This window comes from Thamnophis sirtalis, unplaced genomic scaffold, assembly GCF_051295495.1.
Source record: "Thamnophis sirtalis isolate CommonGarterSnake01/CBP01778 unplaced genomic scaffold, rThaSir2_p1.2 scaffold_5, whole genome shotgun sequence".
In the NCBI taxonomy this organism is placed as follows: Eukaryota; Metazoa; Chordata; class Lepidosauria; order Squamata; family Natricidae; genus Thamnophis; species Thamnophis sirtalis.
In genome coordinates, this window is record NW_028261385.1 from 57281852 (window position 1) to 57294148 (window position 12297).

Genomic DNA, 12297 nt, shown 5'->3' on the forward strand with positions numbered 1-12297 from the left:
ACCAAGCCCAGCTGAGTTCTGTATTTTCCAGGTTTTCTATCTCGTATGTCATATTTCTGGCAGTACAGCCAATTTTCCATTTAAGCAAACTGGTGTATACAATTGTAAATCTAGTCACGTTTAAAATGTTCTGCAAGTAAACAATGCTTCAAGAAGAGAAAGGTGGTTTTTTTTATTACCACAGTTGATCTGTTTCCTTTAAGTGATTGCTCACTTAAAATCATATATAGAATTAGGAGAAGAGGAAGCAAAACCTATATGAACCTATGAACTAATCCACCTGCAATTCAGTGGCTGAGACTTCAAAGATGATTTGCTCACAGATGCCAAATTTAAAAGGGGGAAAAAGACATTTTCCTTTTGAGATCATTAAATACTTTCAATGGATGATACTATCCAATACCATCCAATCAGAAAAAATGAATGCATTTGTAACATGGTTGTTCACTATTTAAAAATGCATTACCGAAATTGACAAATGTTCCAAATTTTAACCTTTTTAAACAATCATCTTTAGCAATTAATTTTAACAATATGTCAAATGGGCAAACAAAGCAATCTAGATTTAAATCTTTATGTTATCTAAAAGTAGTGACTACAGATATAAAATCAGGGTTTGACAGTGTTCCTGAGCTTATTAATCTAAGGAATATGAATGTGTATGTGTACATCATAAGAGGACTAGGATATTTAGGCTCCGACCCTTGTCTGCACCCACTTCTCCCTGAGCCACCCACCTCAGCTGATTCATAGCCAGATTTCCTTACCCACTGGCCCTACCTGTCAATTCTCCATAGCCAATTGCCCTCTGGCCCTCTGCTCCCAGCCCTGCCCATTCCCCAGGCACCGTTTCACCCAAGCGTTTTGATGCATAGATCATAGCTGCCAAGCCAATTGAGTAGTGGACAGAAGCAATGGTATTGCAGGAACAGTGTGTGATTGGCAGTGGATGGGACAGTCATGGTGGCTATGGGGGCAGCATGCAATGCAAGGTGATCATTGGGAGGGGATGGGGAAGCAAACTTGTTGGAGAAATCAAAAATCATTCAGATACGTTTCATCTGGCAGAGCCCCCATATTGTAGGGGTCAAAGAGGGGGCCGGGGGCAGACAGGGGCTTGGAGGAAGGGGGAGATGAAACCAGATTGGCATGAACAGAGGGGAAAATGGGGAGGAACTATAAAAATTATGAAGTTGGAAGAAATAGTTTATGCCATCAAATCCAACCCTATTTCAATGTAATACTTTAAATTAAAACATCCCTGGCTAACAGCTGTCCAATGTTTAGTTTTTCAGGTTATGAATTGGAAATCAGCAAGTAATGTAATTCTTTAAAACAGTGTTTTTCAACCACTGTGCCGTGGCACACTAGTGTGCCGTGACATAGTGTAAGGTGTGCCATGGGAAAATTACTTTATATATAGTCAATATAGGCACAGAGTTAATTTTTTTAAACATTTTCTAATGGTGGTGTGCCTCGTGATTTTTTTCATGAAAAAAGTGTGCCTTTGCACAAAAAGGTTGAAAAACTCTGCTTTAAAATATCAGCAAAATATATCACAAACCATGGGATGTGTTTTTTGTACAGGTAGCCCAATCTTATATAATTTTTTGGGGGTGTATATGCTTATATACAGTAATCAGTTGCTTATAGAATTATCAGCAAAATAAATATCACATTACATTACATATCTTGCTAATCTGACTCTAAGGTCCGGTCAACTAGACATGAACTCAAGGAAGCTTTGGATGTGATCCTCAACTATGAGTCAACTACAGGCTTCTATGGAAATTATTTGTAATAGTGAAGATTTAAAATAGTGAATCATGATTTGTGATGTGATAGAATGGAAATGAGCCAGTTTGGTGATGTAGCTAAGGCATCAGGTTAGTAACCAGGACAACAGGCAATTCTAGCCCTGTTTTTAGGCACAAAGCCAGCTGGGTGACCTTGGGCCAATCACAGTCTCAGCCCTAGGAAGGAGGCAAGCGAAAATCACTGCTAAAATCCTTCCAAGAAAATTGCAGGGACGTCTCCAGGTAGTTGCCAGGAGTCAACGTTGACTCAAAGGCATAGACACAGAATGGAAATAGTATTTCCATTCTTATCATTGCTAATATATTTTGAGTGAACATCAAAGTGTTCTTCCTTCATGAAATCACTAAAACTTTTATAGCATATGTTGGCAAATGTTTAACTCTGAAGAGCCCTGCATGACAAATGAACCACAGTTCAGCATATGACTTGTTACGTCTGAGCAGAGTCAGCAGTGGAAATCTTTAGGACTCTTTCAGCCTCTCCCTTGTGTACCAAGTCAACCCAACTTTTCCCCTTGCCTAAACACTCTCAAATATCCACACACTCACTCAAGCATACCTTTAAGCCTCACATCTAAAGGGAATTAAATAATGAACAAAGGGAGGTTAGGGAAGCCCTCCCTTCAGCAAAAAAGGCAACTGCATGTCTTAAGAATTTTTCCAAAAGCAACTGAAAGTAACATTAAAACATTACATGGCTCAGCCCTAATGTTTATACAACTGTTGTGTAAAAGTAAACATGCATTTAAATTAAGATATTGCACATTCCATATGTAATAAAAACAAAAAAAATCTGCATATTTAGTTTTTAGTTTAGTTTCCTTTATTTGTATGCCGCCCTTTTCCCTGGGGGGACTCAGGGCGGCTCACAATTCAAAAAGGGGGGGGGGGAAGACAAACAGTATTCCACATGAAGACAATACAACATATTAAAAAGAGAGCACAACAGTCACACAGTCACACAATTCGGGTGGGGTTAGAGTCTTAACCCCAGGCCAGCCGGGACAGCCAGGTCTTTAAAGCGGCGCGGAAGGACTGAAGGGTGGTGAGGGTCCGAATCTCCACGGGGAGTTCATTCCAGAGGGTCGGAGCAGCCACCGAGAAGGCTCTCCTCTGGGTAGTTGCCAGTCTGCACTGGCTGGAAGATGGAATTCGGAGGAGGCCTACCGTATTTTCACCCATATAACCCGCGGGTTATATGCGGTTTTTACATGCACAGCGCCCCCCTGCGGGTTATATGCGTGGGCGGGGTATACGGAAAATATTTTACACGATCGGAGGCTTACACGATCGGAGGCTTGCTTCTTTCTCCGTTTCTTCCCCCACCCCGATCTCAGCTGTTTCCTTCTCCTCCGTTCCTTTCCTCTTCCCCAGCGTGCGCAGGCTTCTTTCTCCGTTTCTTCCCCCACCCCGATCTCAGCTGTTTCCTTCTCCTCCGTTCCTTTCCTCTTCCCCAGCGTGCGCAGGCTTCTTTCTCCGTTTCTTCCCCCACCCCGATCTCAGCTGTTTCCTTCTCCTCCGTTCCTTTCCTCTTCCCCAGCGTGCGCAGGCTTCTTTCTCCGTTTCTTCCCCCACCCCGATCTCAGCTGTTTCCTTCTCCTCCGTTCCTTTCCTCTTCCCCAGCGTGCGCAGGCTTCTTTCTCCGTTTCTTCCCCCACCCCGATCTCAGCTGTTTCCTTCTCCTCCGTTCCTTTCCTCTTCCCCAGCGTGCGCAGGCTTCTTTCTCCATTTCTTCCCCCACCCCGATCTCAGCTGTTTCCTTCTCCTCCGTTCCTTTCCTCTTCCCCAGCGTGCGCAGGCTTCTTTCTCCGTTTCTTCCCCCACCCCGATCTCAGCTGTTTCCTTCTCCTCCGTTCCTTTCCTCTTCCCCAGCGTGCGCAGGCTTCTTTCTCCGTTTCTTCCCCCACCCCGATCTCAGCTGTTTCCTTCTCCTCCGTTCCTTTCCTCTTCCCCAGCGTGCGCAGGCTTCTTTCTCCGTTTCTTCCCCCACCCCGATCTCAGCTGTTTCCTTCTCCTTCGTTCCTTTCCTCTTCCCCAGCTTGCGCAGGCTTCTTTCTCCGTTTCTTCCCCCCCCATCTCAGCTGTTTCCCTTCTCTTTTACTCGTCGCGGGTTATATGCGTGGGCGGGTTATATGCGTGGGCGGGTTATATGCGTGGGCGGGGTATACGGGAAATATTTTACACGATCCGGAAAACCCGCGGGTTATATGCGTGTGCGGGTTATTTGCGTGGGCGGGTTATATGGGTGAAAATACGGTAATCGATGCGATCGGATCGGTCTAGTGGAGGTAATTGGCAGTAGGCGGTCTCTCAAGTACCCAGGCCCTCTACCATGAAGGGCTTTGTAGGTGATAAGTAGCACCTTGAAGCGCACCCGGAGATCAACAGGTAGCCAGTGCAGCTCGCAGAGGATAGGTGTTACCTGAGTGAAGCGAGGTGTACCCACAATCGCTCGCGCAGCCGCATTCTGGACTAGCTGAAGTCGCTGAATGCTCTTCAAGGGCAGCCCCATGTAGAGCACATTGCAGTATTCCAGCCTAGAGGTCACAAGGCACGAGTGACTGTTGTGAGGGCCTCCCGGTTCAGGTAGGGCCGCAACTGGTGTACCAGGCGAACCTGAGCAAATGCCCCCATGGTCACAGCTGACAAATGCTGTTCGAAGGTCAGCTGTGGGTCCAGGAGGACTCCCAAGTTGCGAACCCTGTCTGAGGGGCGTACTATTTGACCCCCCAGCCTGAGAGATGGAGCACTTGGCCAATTCATGGGAGGGAAACACAGCAGCCACTCGGTCTTTTCTGGATTGAGCACAAGCTTGTTGACCCCCATCCAGTCTTTAACAGCCTCCAGACCCTGGCTCATCACATCCATCGCTTCGTTGAGTTGGCACGGGGCAGACAGATACAACTGAGTATCGTTCGCATATTGGTGGTATTTTATCCCGTGCCGTCGAATGATCTCACCCAGCGGTTTCATGTAGATGTTGAAAAGAAGGGGAGACAGGATATTATTAAAGAGGTAGGAGCTCTTACCAGCAATGAAAGTTAGGGCAAAAGCTAATAAGAACCAAATGCCTCCCATATGTTGCACTATGATCCAAAATCTCAGAAGGTCATATTAAGTGAATCCAACTAATAAAACTCAGCATAATAGCAAACACTTTCATAATATGAGAATTTATCTGAAGCTCCATACTGCCAAAAATACTAATAATGCTTCAGAAATTTAAATGTATTATTATTGCTTGAGCTAGAGATCAAAATCAACATTTTCCTAGGTGTTTATTATGATGTCTTTCGGTTTGATGAGCAGACTTTTAAAAAAATATGAATAACAGCTGTCCATATCACAATATAACATTTGAATAGTAGAGTGTTGTTGTGGTGGGGAAAATAGGAGGAAGGGGAGGATGGGTTTGTTAAACACCTTGATTCCAGAGGTGCTATTCTACCAGTTCAGACCAGTTCACCCAAACTGGTAAGGAAAATCATGGGTGGCCCCGCCCACCCAGCTCTATGGCGTCCCATTTAGGCCCGTTTTTACCAAAAGCACATGTGCTCACATTTACGAACTGGTAGGGAAGGCAAGGGAATACCACCCCTGTTCGAGTCATATATAAAATAAAGGTGGAATCAAAATCTAGGGAAAAATATGGTCAGATGATGTAACCTCTTCGGTCTTTGAATATAGTGCTGGCTAAAATTTTAATTTCATCTTGCAAAAGTAAGAAGGAAATGTCTGTTTCTGCTTTACATGGTAACATGGAGCTTGCCCAGCAGTTCAGTTGCCTTTAAATTTTCTCACATCTACAGAAACCTGGGCCAACTTCTGCTCTTGTCCTATCGTTCTAAATGTTTCTTCTTTATTACTAGACAAGGACCACAAATTAGCCAGCAATTTACTTTAGGCTTAATATACTGGCAAGGTTGTATGAAAAGGATTTAAATTGCCCCTGAATAATATCAGTCCTACTGCTATTAATTTTCACTTTTTTACTGCATACTTTAGCTACTACGTGACCTGTGTTGTGTAATGGCAGTTACACTCCAGGGATTAGAGATTAACAACATGTTCTCAGAGTGGTTTATTTTACAATTGCTGGGAAATAAAAGCTGATGGAAATGAGCCACTGTTGAATTACTCTGCCTACACAAAACAATATTTTTTATCATTGATGAAAAGCTTTTATTTTCTTCCTTGTTCAGAAATATAAGTGTTCTCTTGTAGTCTTAACACACTGCAGAAGAGAGACGGTCTTTTGTGGAGAATAGAGGGCAGGAATACTTAAAATATTTCAGCATGTTTTTTGTTGCAAGCTTGTTGAAATTAATCAGTTCAATTTATGTTCTGGATAATTAATATATGATTTAGATCTCATCAGCAAGTTAGTGGTGGTTCTAAAATCAGCAAGCCCATTTTTAGGAAAAGACAAACATTGTTATGCTGGTTTGATTAAGTTTTCTTAATCAACATTACATATCCCCATGCCAAGTATCTGCATTCCTGGGTATAAGAAAAAGACTTTTTGATTGTGAATTTGATATTGCTAAATTGCTCACTTCAATAAATTGGGAGGAAAAGAAATGATTACTTCAGTCCTGGAATATAATAGAAGTTTGGAACAAGTTAACCTGCTTATTGAGAGTAGGATACTCTGTTATGAATACCAGGCAAATAAAAACATTGAAAAACTGGTAGAGAGCTAGCAGTCCTGGATTCACACTTTGGTCATAATTTCATTCAACCATCTGCTTAATTTCAAAATCCCATTGCAACCGATCAGCTCAAACCTCTAATAAGGAGAACGTCTTCCCTTCTCAGAAACTCGGTTATGAGAGGGAGTAGAGTAAAGAGAATTGAAGAAGGAAGATGGAGGTGAGTATCAGGGAAATAGTAATGGCGTAGCTGAAGCGGTATCCCTTGAGCCAATTCTTATTTTGGGATCATATGATTGTGGGGGTGGTGTAACAGTTGTAACTTCAAGGAGAGGTCACTTTTTCTGAGGCTGTCATAACTTTGAACTGTCATTAAACAGTCAATTGTAATTCAAGGAATAACTGTAACAACTTTTAAACACAGCTAATCTATAGAAACAGGTGCTCTTAAAATTAACTTTTGAGTCCATGGTTCAAAAATATCCTTCAGTATGTCCAATGTTAAAATATTTTGCTTTGTTTTGTATTTATAAATAATTTTGAATGTTCTCACCTTTAATTGTAATCTTTACTTCCTTCTAGTTCTTCATATTGTCTGATTTTTTTTGTCTTTTTGTGCCATTTTCACACAGAAAATATTCTTTATAATTAATTCCAAATTATTTCAAATTTATTTGGACCAATAGTCCAAATAAGGGACTTCACAATTTTTTAAATTTAAAGTTTTAATTACTCACTTACTGTTTGTTCCCAACAAAAATTGTTTTAAGTCCTTAAACTTGTATTTAAGACATATTCAGTATGGACTAAGGGAGACTCACTCAGTGTTGTGAAATGTATTAATCCACAGATTCCTAATAGTTAATTATCAGTTTCCAAAGGTAATGTAAGCAAGTATGTGAATCTAGTTTCCTTTCAAAGGTGCCTACCAAAGCTTAGGTAAATGTAAAAGTTCCACCTCACATGTATGCTAGTTGTTTCCTGCTCTAGGGGCAGTGTTCATTTCCATTTCTAAGCTGAAGAGCCAGAGCTGTCCAAAAACTTCTCCATGGTCATGTGACTGGCATGACTAAACATCAAAGGTGCACAGAGCGCTGTTACCTTCCCACCAAAGTGGTATTTTTCTATTTGCATTTTTATGTGCTTTTGAACTGCTAGTTTGGCAGAAGCTAGTACAAGTAATGGGAGCTCACTCCATTATATGGTGCTAGGGATTCAAACCACAGAACTGCCAACCTTCTGATCGACAAGCTCAGCATCTTAGCCACTGAGCCATTGCACTCCCTTATACCGCGTACCGCACAGTTCAACAAGATAGCTATTCCTTGTCTCCCAGAGTTTTAGACCTGCTAGAGAATGCTGTCTTGAAGTCTCCTTAAAGAGGAACCTCTTTCTGGGGCCCTTGTGGACAATCTTTGTCAGGAGAGGAATTGAGGGGTTGGTTTACTTGCCCAACAAGCGCTCCACAGACTTTTTTTTGCCATTTCTTCTTGGAAATCTTACAGATTTCATTGCCTTATGATATAGCCAGGGAAAGTATTTCTTTTTGAGTGTATATCTGTATGTCTGCTGTTACATAAAAACAGTCCAGAGTTCAAGAGCTGGTTTCCAAAGCACTATTTCTTCCCATTTCTATAGATTTACTTTGGCCAAGTCTTACAATCTGTACCTTTCTTTAAATACCATCTCTGAGCAGAGGTGGTATTCATCAGGTTCTGGCCAGTTCTGGAGAACTGATAGCAGAAATTTTGAATAGTTTGGAGAACCGGTAAATACCACTTCTGACTGGCCCCACCCCCATCTACTCTCTGCCTCCTGAGTTCCAGCTGATTAGGAGGGAATGGGGATTTTACAGTATCTTTCCCCTGGAGTGGGGTGGGAATAGATATTTTACAGTATCCTTCACCTGCCATGCCCACCAATCCATGCCCACCAAGCCACACCATGCCCACCAAGCCACGCCCACAGAACCGGTAGTAAATATTTTTGAATCCCACCACTGTCTCTGAAGAACATTTCTGCTAAGTCCTGTGCTTTAGCCCTTCTGCTTAACAATGTAAACTTCATTGCCTAGTATGCAACTATTAGATTGCAGTTCTATGTAGCTTAAAGCAGTTTTTAAAATATCTAAGACAACACCATAAAAACAATAATTACAAACAATAAACAGTTCATTTGTATAAAAGAGGCAACCTACACATCTTGTTCTGAAGTAGGTTATTGTTAAGCAGCTTGTCTTCAACTATTGCCTACTCTAAAAGAAAACAGCCATTAAGAAGGTTCTACTTCTTGATGCATTGATTGGATTACATTGTGGAAGTGATCACATAAGTACTTAAATCCTATGACATGTAGAGCATTATAGATTAATGTCAACACCTTAAACTGAGCCTAATATGTCAGAGGCAATCTATAATCTGTTGTTATGTAGTCTCATTTAGCCATCTGACTTAATCATTGAAAAGTTGCATTGTGTCCCTTTTTCACAAGTGGTTCCTCTTCTGCCATGTAGCGTGCAGGAAAATAACCCAGATGTGAAATTAGTGAGGCTTGACATATAAAAGCAAAAACATACAGTACATTAGCAATAATGATTTCATGTTGACTAAGTTTCCACAGAAATGAAATTCAGTTAACCTTAGGTGTTTTAACAATGGGAGTGCCCAGATATTATAATCATGTTTGTAAGAAAGTAAATTGACATTGTACAAGAGATTTCATCAAAGTGTACATGACAGTGAATGTGTGCATGTTCTTAATATTTCTGAACCATGCAAGCTCAACCATATGTTAATTTACTAGTGAATAATGTATCAAATGACTGTATAAATGGAGCTTCTAAGATGTGAACTTTGATCTATGTCACTGTAGCTCTACAACAGTATATTTCCCTTTGGTGCCAGATAAAGGATATTGCTACAGCCGATTCTACGTATCTTTCCTTAGTGGGAAGTGGAAAAAATCCACAACAGAGGTTGGATTTATCCAGACCTAGACAAAAGCTCTACTTAGCATTGAAATCAATCTGTAAATGATTAACCCTTGGTTTGAAATCATTTTGCTTCTTAACGAGTCATGTGGACCAGTGGTTAGAATGCAGCAGGCTACTTCTGCTGGCTGCTGGCGGCCAGCATTTTGGCAGTACCAAACTCACCAGCTCAACGTTGACTCAGCCTTCCATCCTTCCAAAGTTGATAAAATGAGGACCCAGTTTGTTGGGGGCAATATGCTGACTCTGTAATTAGGACTGTAAAGCACTGTCAAGCAGTATATAAGTCTAAGTGCTATTGCTATTGCTAACAAACATTTATTAGGCCAATTTAAGGCAGCTTGGATTCATTTTGATGAAAAACTATGTGATCTGGGCACAACACGATTTTCTCAGTCAAAACACAAAAGAATTAGTTTCCCACAACAAAGCACTTTATGTTGCTGGCCTCAATTAGCGCTTGAAAGAGTTGAAAAAGGTTCTGCCCATGTGAAAAGTCTTCTGCTTGTTGCAATCCAGGTGAGGTAAACAAGGTCCCTTCGCCTCATCTTTAGAATTGGAGAAACCTTAAGAAGCTGCTTGGTGAGGTAATTTGGAAGGGAACGTATTGACTTCCAAGGACAGTACATGACTACATGATCCACAAGTTATATCTTGCATACAGGTTGCTTTACTTAATCTCTTACTAGAAGAAAGGTGTCAAACTCATTGCCTGTGGGACGGATGTGTCACACACTGCCCATGCCCATGCTCAGTTTAGCAAAGGGGAGGGAAGTTATAATATGTCACATGGTGACATGGCGACACGAGTTTGACACCCCTGCACTAGAAGGATTTCAGCAACTTGTGTCTAGGGGTATTGGCTAACTAATTTTCTGATGCAGGATAGGAACTGCTGTTTGCACAAATACTCCTGAAAATGAAAAGTCACAGAAACAAAATAGCAATTTTGAGAAAATGCATGGCAGAGTTTCAACATTATCTCTGGCTTGCAATATAGCTGTTTTCTTCTCAAAAGTCTCAGATTTCAGTGCCCCTCCTTTAATCACCTCTCTTCAATTAAAAAAAATGTAATGAACATTTTATAACTAATTGAACACATCACCTGCTTCTCATAATATTTACTTTATACTAATATGAATGACATTACTCTGTTTCAACACCACAGATAAGAATAAATGTCAGTGATTTCCACCCTACCATGTTTCTTGCAAAGAGTTCCATTGTTAACAGATAAGGACATACAAATTATGTTCTTAACAAATCTCAACGCAGTATTAGTTTGTAGTTGCTTAATAATAAATTCTAAATCAATGGCCATTTGATTTCTAAAGTATATAAAATGTTATTCAAGATGAATCTGGAAGATGAATCTGTTAAACATTGGTGAAATGGGCACAGATTTTGGGTATCATTGCTAGATAAATGAGAGAATGTGTGGACTAATAGACTAAATTTTACATTAAATAGCAGCTTGAAAGATTTTTTTTAAAAAAATTATGTTTCATTAGTATTTGACGCCAGATAGACTAGCAAAAATGTATAAAGGCACCTTCTAATAAGTGCTGGAAATGTAATCAAAATCCAGGTTCATTTTATCATATATGGTGGTTTGCAAATATGTGAAAACATAGTGGACAAACATAACAATGATAATGCAGAAAATATTTAAGATACAAATATTAAATATTAATGAAACCTTGAAGCTTTTCTTTTAAGTATTATGGACAAGCCAATTGAAAAACAATTTGGAGTGCTTTTCCTTTACATGGTGACAACTGCAAGGATTGTACTCGCCAAACACTGGGGGAAAAAGGGATGCTGACTGTTGAAGAATGGGTTTTAAAACTGTTTGAATTAGCAGAGATGGTGAAATTAACTGCTTTGATCCAAGATAATGGACTAGACAGTTTTATGAGAGACTGGAATTTTTTGTGGGCTTTCTATGCACAGAATACAATAACAGATGGTTAACAGAGGGATTTGAAGATTAATCTAATGTTTAGCTTAACCTGGTGACTGCTCTATATATATTTGTAAAAGGGGAGGAGAATTTACTGAGGTTTTTTTTTTTCAGCATCCATTCCGGGTTGATTTTATATGTTAAATGTTAAATTTATTTAATATTTGGATCACCTTTTCCCCTATTTTGTACACCACTTTTTGTTATTGTTAGTATGGGATGTATGTTTTTGTTTTGTTTGTTTTCTGGTTTGTATTTTATCTTTATGGTGAAACAAAATAAATATACTCTAAATTCTAAATTGATATAGCTTCATTAAAGAGGAACCATCAATGTATTTAAAGCAGCATGACAACTGGTTGGAAGTATTTGATTAAAAAAAAGTAAAGCAAAATATTAGCTGCGTTACTAAATTTGCTTGTGACTTATTGTCAACTGAACATGTATTACAAAGCATACAGTGGTTAGAATATATTATTCCTTATTATCTTACAGCTAATCAACCACATGGGGAGAATCTTTCATCAGCTTAGTCCATATTTTTTTATATTTTTGTTAGCAAATGTAATATCAAATTATATAAATATAAACTATGAAGAACCCATTAGCTTTAATAGGCCTATAAAATGATAACAAAACTATTCATCTATATCGTGCCTACAATTGAACTTTTTACAAGAAGCAAGACAGTGTGGAATCTGCCCAGAGAAAAAGGAATTTGGAAAGGTAGTAAGGAAAATTGTTTAAATAATTGCAAATTAAAATAAATGAATTGTCTTTCCTTATAGATCAGGGGTGTCAAATTGCATCATCAAGATGGCGTCACGTGATTTATCGGGACTTTCCCCCCCTTACTAAACATGGTGTGGGCCAGAG